Consider the following 11196-nt stretch of genomic DNA (forward strand, 5'->3'; position numbering starts at 1 on the left):
AATACTTAAGAAATGCCACTAAACAGGGAGATGCAAGATCTGTGCACTGAGAATTACAAAACGCTGCTTAAAGAAATCAGAGATGACACAAACAAATAGAAAAAGATTGTATGATCATAGATAGGACAAATCAATATTGTTAAAATGACTATGCTGCCCAAAGCAATTTACAGATAAAATGCCATTCCTATCAAACCACCAATAGCATTCTTCACAGAAAAAGGTAACATTATTTTAAATTTTATATGGAACCAAAAAAAGAACCTGAATAGCCAAGGCAATCCTAAACAAAACGAACAAAGCAAGAGGCATCAAGCTACCTGATTTCAAACTATACTATAGGTCTAAGGTAACCAAAATAGCATGGTACTAGTATAAAAATAGACACACAGGCCTACAATCATCAGATCTTTGACAAAGCTGACAAAAACAAGCAATGGGGAAAGGATAACCTAATTCAATAAATAGTTCTAGAATAACTGGCTAGCCATATGCAGAAGATTGAAACTGGATCCCTCCTTATACCATATATAAACATCAACACAAGATGGATTAAAAACTAAAATTTAAAACCCAAACTATAAAAACCTTGGAAGACAACATACGTAATACCATTCTGGATATAGGAACTGGCAAAGGTTTCATGATGAAGATGCCAAAAGCAATTGCAACAAGGGCGAAAATTAACAAATGAGATCTAATTAAAGAGCTTCTGCACAGCAAATGAAACTAGTAACAGAGTAAACAGACAACCTACAAAATAGGAAAAATATTTGCAAACTATGCATCTGACAAGAGTTTAATATCCAGCATCTGTAAGTAAGCTAAACAAATTTACAAGAAAAAAAACCACAAACAACCCCATTAAAAAGAGGGCAAAGGATATGAACAGACACTTTTCAAAAGAAGATAAACATCCAGTTAGCAGCATATTTTTCAAAAGCCCAATATTACTATTAGATACATTCAAATCAAAACCACAGTGAGATACCATCTTGTACCAGTCAGGATGGTTAGTATTAAAATGAAAAAATAATAGACGCTGACAAGTTATCAGAGAAAAGGGAGCATTTATACATTGTTGGTGGGAGTGTAAATTAGTTCAACCACTGTGGAATGTAGTGTGATGATTCCTCAAAGAGCTGAAAACAGAACCACCATTTAACCCAGCAATCCCATTACTGGCTATATAACCAAAGGAACATACATAATTCTATCATAAAGACACATGCATGTGTATGTTCACTGCAGCACATTACTGACAATAGCAAAGACATGGAATCAACCTAAATGGCCATAAATGATAGACTAGGTTTTTAAAAATAGGGTGCATATTTTAAAAAACCATGGAATACTATGCAGCCATGGAAAAGAATTAGATCATGTCCTTTGCATGAACATGGATGGAGCTGGAGGCCACTGTCCTTAGCAAACCAACACAGGAACAGAAAACCCAATCCTCATATTCTCACCTATAAGTGGGAGCTGAATGATGAGAACACCGTGGACACAAAGAGGGGAACAACAACACTGAGGCTTACCTGGGGGTAGAGGGTGGGAGGAGGGAGAGGATCAGAAAAAATGATGATTGGGTACTAGCACTAGGCTTAGCACCAGGGTGACGAAATACAAACCCTCAAGACGTAAGTTTACCTGTTAAACAAACCTGCACATGTGTCACTGAACCTAAAATAAAATAAAAATTTCTTAATAAAGAAAATAACTATTTGCCAATTAAAAATAAAACAATATAAATATAGAAAATAACTATTTTCCAATTAATAATAACACAAAAAAGAAACAATAGGGACAGATAATTTTTTCCATAAATGTTGTTGGGAAAACGGTATGTCCACAGGCAGAAGAATTAAATCGGATCCTTACTTCACATCATATATAAAAAAGCAACAAAAAATGAATTAAAGATATAAACATAAGGCCTTAAGGCATAAAACTGTAAGAGAAAACATACAAAGCTTCTTGACGTTGATCTAGGCAATATGTTTGGATATGGCACTAAAAGCACAGGCAATAAAGCAAAAATAGAAAAATGAGATTGTGTTAAAAAGTTTTTGCATTGCTGTAAAACAATCAACAGAGAGAAAGCAACCTACAGAATTGTGTAAAATATTTATAAACCATATGTCTAATAAGGTGTTGTTATCCAAAGTATCTAAGAAACTGAAACAACTCAATGGTTAAAAAACAACAACAACAACAACAAAAAACGCCATTACAAATAATGAGCAAATACATGAACAGACCAAAATAAATTTATCAAACAAAGGCATGCAAATAACAAAAAAGTATATGAAAGAATGCTCAACATGACTAATCTCAGGGAAATACAATCAAAACCACAATAAAATACCACTTCACACCTCTTAGGATGCCTACTATCAAAAAAGTAGAAGACAACAAGTGCTGACAAGATTGTGAAGAACAAGAAAACCTTGCACATTATTGGTAGAAATGTAAATTTGTACAGACATTATGGAAAACAATATGAAGCTTCCTCAACAATGACCTTATGATCTAGCAATTTGACATTTGGGTACATACGCAAAGGAAATGAAATCAGTATGTTGAAGAGATATCAGCACTCCATATTTACTGCAGCATTATTCACAACAGCTAACACATGGAAACAAATGTACGCCAACAGATGAAGGGATAAAGAAAATCTGGTATATACCAAGAGATAGATCTATCTGTCTGTCTAAGTAGATGTATAGGTAAATACAGGTACACAAACAGAGAGATACAATAGAATACTATTTAGCCTTTCAAATAAAAGAAATCCTGCCATTTGTGACAACATCAAAGAACTTGGAGAACATCATGTTAAGTGGAATAAGCCAAATGCAGAAAGACAAAAACTGCATGATTTATTTGTGTAATATAAAAATGTCAAGCTCATAGGAATAGAGAATAGAATGGTGGTTACCAGGAGTTATGGCAAGGAAGTTATATAAGATAAGTAAGTTTGGAAGATCTAATGTACAACCATGTGACTATCGTTAACAATATTGTGTCATTAAAAACTGCTAAGAAAGTAGATCTTAAGTGTTCTTCCCCCACCAAACACAAATAGTTATGTGAAGTTAAGAATATGTTAATTAGCTTGGTTGTGGTGAATATTTCTTTCTTTTTTTTTTTTGAGACGGAGTTTCGCTCTTGTTACCCAGGCTGGAGTGCAGTGGCGCGATCTCGGCTCACCGCAACCTCCGCCTCCTGGGTTCAGGCAATTCTCCTGCCTCAGCCTCCTGAGTAGCTGGGATTACAGGCACGCGCCACCATGCCCAGCTAATTTTTTGTATTTTTAGTAGAGATGGGGTTTCACCATGCTGACCAGGATGGTCTCGATCTCTTGACCTCGTGATCCACCCGCCTCGGCCTCCTAAAGTGCTGGGATTACAGGCGTGAGCCACCGCGCCCGGCCGGTGAATATTTCATAGCATATACACATATCAAGTTGTATATGATGTTCTTTGTCTTAGGATGAGGTTACATCTTAATCAACTATGAGTCAAAAATATTGTAAGCTGAGAATGCATTTAATATGTCAATAAACCCACAGTGAAGCTGAAAATCCTAAATTGAGACAGTGGGAAGTATGTAATATGTGAATTAAAAGTGGTAAATACTACTTCAGAGATTCATAGAAGAGGGGCCTTCCAGTTAGGGTTAACAAAAATGACTTTTTGGAGTGTAATTTAAGGCAGGCCTTAAAGAACTGTAGGATTCTGATAAGTGGATACAGTAATCAGGTCATTCTAAATTGAGAAAATTGGATAGAGAGAGGCAGAGAAGCAGGAAAGATAACATGTGTTTTAGGAATGACCAGTAGTCTAATTTGACTAAACAACAAAATAAATTAAGTTCTTACTATATGCTAGAATTTTTACACTCTTTATAGGAATTATTTAGGAGTATTATCTTTGTTTTCAGATAATGAAACTGGCTTAGGGAGTTTAAGTAATTTGCCCAAGCCATTACATCGATCAAAAATGATAAAACAGGATTGGACTTCTACAGTCAGGCACCAGAGCCTTTTCATATCACTACTAGATTATAGCTGCCATCTTCAAGGATGTAGTATAAAATAAAGTTAAAAGTTAGGAGAGTACTGAACTTTAGATGCTGATAAATGCTTGCTGAAACAGTCAGAGCTTCATTTAATAGGTAATAGTTTTAACGGTGGAGGAAGAAACCATCAGAACAGAGTTTTAAGCGTTAACAAGCAACAGTACAAAATGGATCTGAGGCAGGTAAAAAAAAAAGTCAACAAAGGCTAGTTGGTAATCTACTGCAGTGACACAGGAAAGCTCTGACCTCGAAATGGGATTCATGGGATACTATGATGAAGCTGCATGGAAAATAATCAGCTTCTTTCCAGATAATATACAATCAAAGATAGTTAAATCAAGTCTACAGTTCTGCATTCTGGCCATGAAATTGTAGCTAATATCAGAAGAGAAAAACCCATTGTAATTTCATAATGTTATAAATAAAGGAAGCTGGTAGAGACTGGGCATAGCAAAACCATTTCTCCTTATAAACTTACTTCATTTTTTCTTTCTTCATTTATTTGTTCCTTCTTTTTTTCCCTAATTCTCTACCTTCACCCTTTCTTACTGGTTGGCAGTATAATAGAACACCATGTTGCTATATAAGAGCAGTTATCTTAGATACAAGTTTGTATCATTTCAGTAGTTATTTTAAATATAGGGGGGTTGGTTCGAACTACAGTACAGGCAAGCCTGTCTCCTGAGCCAATTGATGAGATTGTTATAATTTGTTACAATTGTTACATATATGCCTACTTTTCAACTTGAACTGTAATACAGAAATGCCTAGAACAGTGTCTGGCACAAAAGGAGTAACAAGTGTAAATACACAGAGGATTACAAAAGGATATTTAAGTAGATAAGCATTTCCTACTTAGCTACTTCATCTTTTAATGCTCTCACATTCACCATGTGTTCCATCTTTACCTTTGTACTTACATGTATGTTTTCCCATATCTTTTCCTTTAAAGCCAGTATCTTGCATTTTTTGTAAATGATAAGCCATTTTTTTCTTCAGAAGGTGTTTTCTACAATATTAAAGAAAATGTATTGGTTAATATTAACTTGTCATTAGAAATGTAAAACAATTTATTTAAAATGTCACAATATATTAAAAATGGATTATCAGTCCTGTCTTGACTTGCAATGTTACAAAAATGAGAGAAGAACAAAGGGTAAATTTCCCTTGTGATCAAACACAAAGAATACATTTAATACACAAGGAATTTGCCTTTCTACACATCATCAGAGGACTAATCCAGTTTCTGAACAGATAGAGTAGCGTATCCATGGCTGCCCTGGTGAGGTAAAGTAATTTCTCAATCATCTTCAATTGGAAGATGCCTGAGGGCTCACCCAAATATCACTCAGGTCTACCAGACATAAACATAATATAGTACATAAAATGTGATTACCCTTTGTGAATATCTGGGCTACTGTTGAATGTACTAGAAAAAAGATAAATGCATATAGAAAAAAAAAAATCCAGAGCCGGGCGCGGTGGCTCACGCCTGTAATCCCAGCACTTTGGGAGGCTGAGGCGTGTGGATCACGAGGTCAAGAGATCGAGACCATCCTGGTCAACATGATGAAGTCCCGTCTCTACTAAAAATACAAAAAATTACCTGGGCATGGTGGTGTGTGCCTGTAATCCCAGCTACTCAGGAGGCTGAGGCAGGAGAATTGCCTGAACCCAGGAGGCAGAGGTTGCGGTGAGCCGAGATCGCGCCACTGCACTCCAGCCTGGGTAACAAGAGCGAAACTTTTAGCAAGAAATAGATTAGCACATGTAAAACAACTACCCAAGACTACAGTAAAGACCTTCCTAAAGGACTGGGGAAAACAGTCACTGGAACCTTTACCTAGGTGTAAAACATATGCCTATTCCCACTAGAAATATTTCACTGTAAAGCTACACTGGAAAAACTTCGTAAGTCATAAGGTTTTGAGTAGAGAACTAAGATGGGTTTTAACTCAGTAGCAGGGAACAACTAGCCCCAGATTAAACATGGCTCTGGCCCCACCAGCAAATCATAAAAGGCAAGACCTGTATAATCAAATTATTTCCAAATAAATTATCTACATCCAAAAATTCTAAATAATATTTATAAGAACATAAAAATATTCAGTATACAAAGTAAAATTTATGTCTGGCATCCAATAAAAGAACACTAGGTATAAAGAAACAGGGGAGTATGACTTATAAAATAAGTAGATCAATACTTCCACTCCAACCAAAGACACAGAAGAATCACACCGTCAGGCAGGGTTCAGGGCCTCCTGAAGTCCTCCCGCTTCCCGGGTCACCAGTTCCCCTGGCATCCGCACCTGCCAGTTGCGGCCGGTACAGTCCGAGTCACCGCCACCCCCCCCCCCGGGTGCCACAAGAGGGCGGCCTCCTGAAGCGGGACAGTTGGTAGCCTCGCAACCCTTGCTTGAGTGGCGATCCCTGCCCTTGCTCCCCACCATTCCTGCGGCCGCCAGAGCAAAACACCATCTGGCTTGCGGCCACTCATGTCTCTGCGCCGCTGTGTGTGTGCTTCGTAAGGGCCCCTCTGCTCTCCTTCTCTCGCACGCAGTTGCCCCTCTGTCTGGACCCAACCAGGAACAGCCAGGGCCTCACGACGGACTGTAGCCTCTACCCCCAGTGTCAATATCTGAAATATTCAGTATACTCCTTGACTTATTGTTATTGATTATTTCCCTTCCAGAAAAGATCTGGGCTTCATTTGTGAACTCACTGAATTCAAGGCTTTCTCCTATAGGAGTCCTTTCGAGCTCCTCCGCTCTCCTTCTCTCGCACGTGGTTGCCCCTCTGTCTGGACCCAACCAGGAACAGCCAGGGCCTCAGGGCGGACTGCAGCCTCTACCCCCAGCTGTCCACAAAGGCAGTGGCCTCACAAAGGCAGAAGCCTCACAAAGGCAGTGGCCTCCTGAGGCGGAGGGGCGTGGCGTCCTGCGGGGGGAGGGGCGTGGACTCCTGGGGCGTGGCCTCCTGAGGGGGAGGGGCGTGGCTCGCGCTGGGCTGTGTCTAGACTCCTAAGATGCAAAAACTGTCAGATACTAAATGTTTGTGGTTTGACTGGCTAGGTTTTAGAACGCCATGGCGGTCGCTTCCGCGCCCACTCCAGCCTCCGCCACCTTCGCAGACGCCCGGCCCACCGCTCCGCCCCAGTAGCCTCGGCCGTTGCCCTGGACCAGCGGGTCAGCGGCCGGCTGCGCTGAGGAGACCAGGCAGGGGACGGTGCCACCACCTGGGCCGCCCGCCACCCGGGCCGCCCCCGCTCCCGGGCCGGCCCCCGCCGCCGCCGCGCCTCCTAGGATTACAGGTTTGAGCCACTTAGCCTGGCCTATTTTTTTACTTTTTAATAATAGCAGCCATTCTGATTGGTGTCAGAGGGTATCACATTGTGGTTTTTTTTTTTTTTTCCCCCAGAATAAACTTGCTTTATAATCAAGATAATCTCTGTGCCTTTGACTCTAACAGGACGCCTGGGTCCCCTCAATTCCCTTTGGTTTTGGAGGGAGGAGTTTAAAGCTGTGCATGGGAGCAGGAGGGACTCAAGGGTGGCAGTAGAGAGAGGGAGAAAATACACTTTGGAATGACTGGCTCAGTCCTGAGAGAGGGGTGTGAAGTGTACAGGGCATGGGTAGGGAAGGTTTAAAGCAACACCCAAGGAAAGGAGGGAAACTCATCTCTTGTGATTGAACCCTGAGAACAGATGGGGAGTGGGGTTGGCTGTCCCCCATGGATGGATGAAAGGTCACCTAACCAGTAGTTACCAGGACATAGTGGTGGAGGCACAAGTGGCCAAAGAGTGCTGATGTGGTGGAGTGTGGGAGAGAGGCTGTTATTTAGCGTATGTGTAGTAGACGGAGCGCAGCTGGTCCCAGAAGAAGAGGGAGAGGATGGTGTGGGGGCCAAGGCGGAAGTAGGAGGCACCTATACCCTTGTACATGCCAAAAATGCCCTCGGTCCGAGCTGTCTGCAGCAGAGCATCCAGTATCCCCCGGTACATGAGGCCCTTGCCTTGTGCATTTATTTGTGGGCTGGTTGTAGAGCCTTGTGCAGGCCACATCAAAGGGTGCCACAGCCAAAACCACTGCAATGCCACGCACCATGGCAGCCACCAGAGCCAATTTCCAGCTCTGGGGAGGAAAGATCTCCCACTGGCTCAGGAGGTCCTTGGTGGATGAGAAGGTGCACAGCTGGGTGGAGGAACCGATGATAACTCGGGGCAGGCTGCCCAGAGCCCCACGCCACAACCCCACCAGACCATGTTTCTGGCCAATCTCGGTTAGCGCTTGAAACATGCCCTGATGCTTATACTGGTGCCCTACAGCAATTTCTGAGGCTGCCTGTGCCTGCAGATGTGTCTTCCCCATGTAGATGGGGCTCCCCAAGTAGTCTCCCATGACCCCAGCCATGGCCCCAGCTGCTGCGCTTCGGGCAGGACTGTGGGTGCCTTCAGCTGTGTGTAGGTAGCCCCCAGCCTCAGCCAGCCCATAGGTGCCCAGTTGGATGCCATTCATCAGGAACTGGTATATGAGGGCAGGGGCCAGGCCTTTCTGCAGGGAGGCCAGGCCATCCACCTTGCCGATGGTGATGAAGGCATGGAATACATTTCGGTAGTGCCGCTGGTATGTGCCAGGGGCCTTCAGTTCTCCCTGCAACTGCATCCTGGTCTTCACCACCTCAAGGAGATTGGTGAATACACAGGCGCCGCAGGCTGCCAGGCCACTCATAAAGAAGTCCATGGTGGGATAGTTGTAGATGAAGACGCAGAGGACCACTGTCATCCGCCGAGACTACCTGCACTACATCCGCAAGTACAACTGCTTCGAGAAGTGCCACAAGAACATGTCCGTGCACCTGTCCCCCGCTTCAGTGACGTCCAGATCGGTGACATCGTGACAGTGGGCGAGTGCCGGCCCCTGAGCAAGACTGTGCGCTTCAACATGCTTGAGGTCACCAAGGCCGCCGGCACCAAGAAGCAGTTCCAGTAGTTCTGAGGCTGGACGTCGGCCCACTCCTCACAATCAAATAAAGTTATTTTCTCATTCCTCCCCTCCAAAAAAAAAAAAAAGAAAAGAAAAAAAAATTAAGAAGAGTACAGTTGAATTTCCCACGCCAATCAAAATCCAATCCGGATTTTGCCAATTTTTATTTGGCAGCATTTAACCAAAAGTTTCATAGGAAAGAGGCTTTCTTACGAATTTGCAATGTTCCCAGATTCTGATCCTTCAGAAAAAACAAACTATTTCTGCAGTACTTTGTCCTCTTCTGTGTGTTCCATTACCATTCCACATCTCAGATAAAGAACTAAATTCCATGAAAAGCCACAACTACCTTCTAGTAGAAATTAGTCCATAATAATATTACACTTGCACAAATTGAAATGGTAAAAGCTCGCACTGTGGATTCTTAGATTTCTTGCTAAGCTGGAAGCTTTTATGGGGCTCACTTTAAATTGAGAGGCAGAGTTTAGACCCTTTTGTTACTTAAGAGACTGAGAAAATTAGCAAGTCCAAGGCAAATCTTTTTTGATTACTGAACTATTACAAATGCCTCCCGGCCAAAGAATAACCTTTCTCTAGAGAGAAATGTTCAGCAGGACCTTTTGCTTAAATTCATAAAATCTGTTAAAGCAAATCTCTCACATTTCCATTAAGTCAGTAAATTACTTCTAGGGGAAAAGGATAAAATGCTGGTGATAAAATGGCTGGACTATATTAATGATGGGAGGTGGGGTTGCAGAGGTGGAAGAATTTATGCCACATTTACAGTGCAGAGAATTTCAGCCTTTTTCACGTGTTGGGCTAAATGTAAATGATGTCACCTTCTCCTCCCTGAGTGAGAGGCAAAGTTATCAGGACTCAGAGCCTTCACAGACCACGTTCTGTGGCTGACATTATAATGACTACAAGGTTATTTCTTTCCGCAGCTATTCTCTTGGAAATTTTTTCAAGATTTTATTGTACGTGGGAAAAATGCATAATGCTTACAGAAACAAAGGCCTAGCTACATTCTTGCTACTGGATTATTGTCATTCTATCTCAATGCTGATTGAAATCCAAGACTTTGTATCGAAGTCTTAATGAGATGCTGGCAAATATCCTTCTGCCCCACTGGAAATGTAATCTTTCTATTGAACATTTTGTACCAGTGAATTTCATCTGCAATAGCATTTTGCATTTGAATCAGAGAGGTCACTGCTTGAGAGCAGACCATGTGGTACTGACTTGGTTCACTTTTGGTGAAATTGATCCCTAAAGGTGTTGGAAGTGTAGTAGTGAGTCATTAAAATTAGCTCATCACTTCGTTCAGATGATTAAAGTCATAATACCACTGTGCAATCTGTTATATTTCTAAATATCAGATTTTCCTATAAAAATGACCTGCCGAATCTCATGTCCACAGTGCTTCCAGTAGTTTGAATTAGTATATTATCTTTTAATCCATCTTCTTTATTTACATTAGATTTACTTAGGGAAACTCATGCATATCATAACAGTTGTCTCTAAAATGGTAGTATTTTTCTACCTTTTTCTCAGTTTCGTGAGTGAAGTAGTTTATGCTGTAAACATAGGCTAAAATGTAAAGTAGAAATACTCTCTCCCTTGCCTAACCATCAACATTTTCTTGGCCTTTGGACAGTTAAGTATCAAGGAAAAGTGCTAAATTGTACTCTTGTTTGCTAAGGTTGAGATAGCAGGAAAGGAAGCATCTATTAATAACTATCGTCTTTTATGCAGTTAAGAAGCAATAACAAAACACATTTTCAATATTTGGCTTGGTAGTTAAATTATTTATTTCATGTCTATAAGCAATAAAGCATATCAAGATAGGAAATGCAAATATATATATATATATACATGTTTTTAAAGTAAATGTATGCCACCAAAATATAAAAACTTGCTTTTCATGCTGTGCTAATATCAAAAGACTGAGCATTTAACTGCTATATGGACATGGCCTTTCAAGTAAATTTGCAAATCAAAAAGGCCTAGCATTGCCTTCTTTGAATTCACTTAAATAATAGCAGCTTACTGTTCTATGCAATATGATCAAGTTAATCAAAAGATAAATAGAACTACAAGAGATTTACCTATATTAAGAGACCAA

The 11196-nt window shown here is 41.0% G+C and overlaps 1 protein-coding gene and 1 pseudogene across 1 annotated transcript in view; one reads left to right on the plus strand and one right to left on the minus strand.

Moving 5' to 3' along the window:
* LOC105707071 (ATP-binding cassette sub-family A member 13-like) overlaps positions 1 to 6953 on the plus strand; it is a 34187-nt gene extending 27234 nt beyond the window's left edge. Inside the window, exon 6 of the transcript XR_010341468.1 lies at positions 6836 to 6953. The gene's annotated coding sequence lies outside the window, so the exon portion shown is untranslated. The remainder of the gene's footprint in view (positions 1 to 6835) is intronic.
* A 440-nt stretch (positions 6954 to 7393) lies between these two features.
* LOC105707069 (solute carrier family 25 member 35-like) lies at positions 7394 to 10876 on the minus strand (annotated as a pseudogene).
* Positions 10877 to 11196: the final 320 nt, after the last annotated feature.

This window comes from Aotus nancymaae, unplaced genomic scaffold (assembly GCF_030222135.1).
Source record: "Aotus nancymaae isolate 86718 unplaced genomic scaffold, 86718_ANA_hifiasm-v0.15.2.pri h1tg000008l, whole genome shotgun sequence".
NCBI lineage: Eukaryota > Metazoa > Chordata > Mammalia > Primates > Aotidae > Aotus > Aotus nancymaae.